The sequence below is a fragment of the Otolemur garnettii genome, unplaced genomic scaffold (genome assembly GCF_000181295.1).
Source record: "Otolemur garnettii isolate 467f Iridium unplaced genomic scaffold, OtoGar3 scaffold00003, whole genome shotgun sequence".
Lineage (NCBI taxonomy): Eukaryota > Metazoa > Chordata > Mammalia > Primates > Galagidae > Otolemur > Otolemur garnettii.
The window spans coordinates 32,141,965-32,142,658 of record NW_003852398.1 but is presented as its reverse complement, the minus strand read 5'-3'; positions in this window follow the sequence as shown (position 1 = coordinate 32,142,658).

The following is a 694-nucleotide window of genomic DNA, read 5'->3' as shown; positions in this document are numbered from 1 at the left end:
GGGATCTAAAAGTAGATCTGCTGTTTGAACCTGCAATTCCTCTAGTAGATGTATACCCAAAAGACCAAAAATCACTTTATAACAAAGATATTTGCAGCAGATTGTTCATTGAAGCTTAATTCATAATAGCCAACTCATGGAAGAAGCCCAAGTGCCCATCGACCCATGAATGGATTAATAAATTGTGGTATATGTATACCATGGAATATTATGCAACCTTAAAAAAGATGGAGACTTACCTCTTTTATGTTTACATGGATGGAGCTGGAACATAAAGTATCTCAAGAGTGGAAGATAAAATATCCCATGTACTCAGTATTATTATGAAACCAGTTTTCAATCACTCACACTTTCACATGAAGAATAGATCACGATATGGCTCAAGATGAAGGAGGGAGGAGGGAGGGAATGGGAGGGGAGTAGGAGGGCGGATCAAGGGAGGGTGAATGGTGGGATCACACCTATGGTGCATAATGCAAGGGTACATGTGGGATCTATTAGTATAGAGTATGTCTTAACACAATAACTAAGTAAACGAGATGAGGTATATATTAACAAGTGTGATGTAAGCGCTCCTAATTCTAAATGAAATCAGCACATTGTATCCCATAAATACATTAATGTATACATGATCTATGTGTTTATGATTTAATAAAAAAATTTTTTAAAGTTAAAAAAAAAAAGAAATGATGGA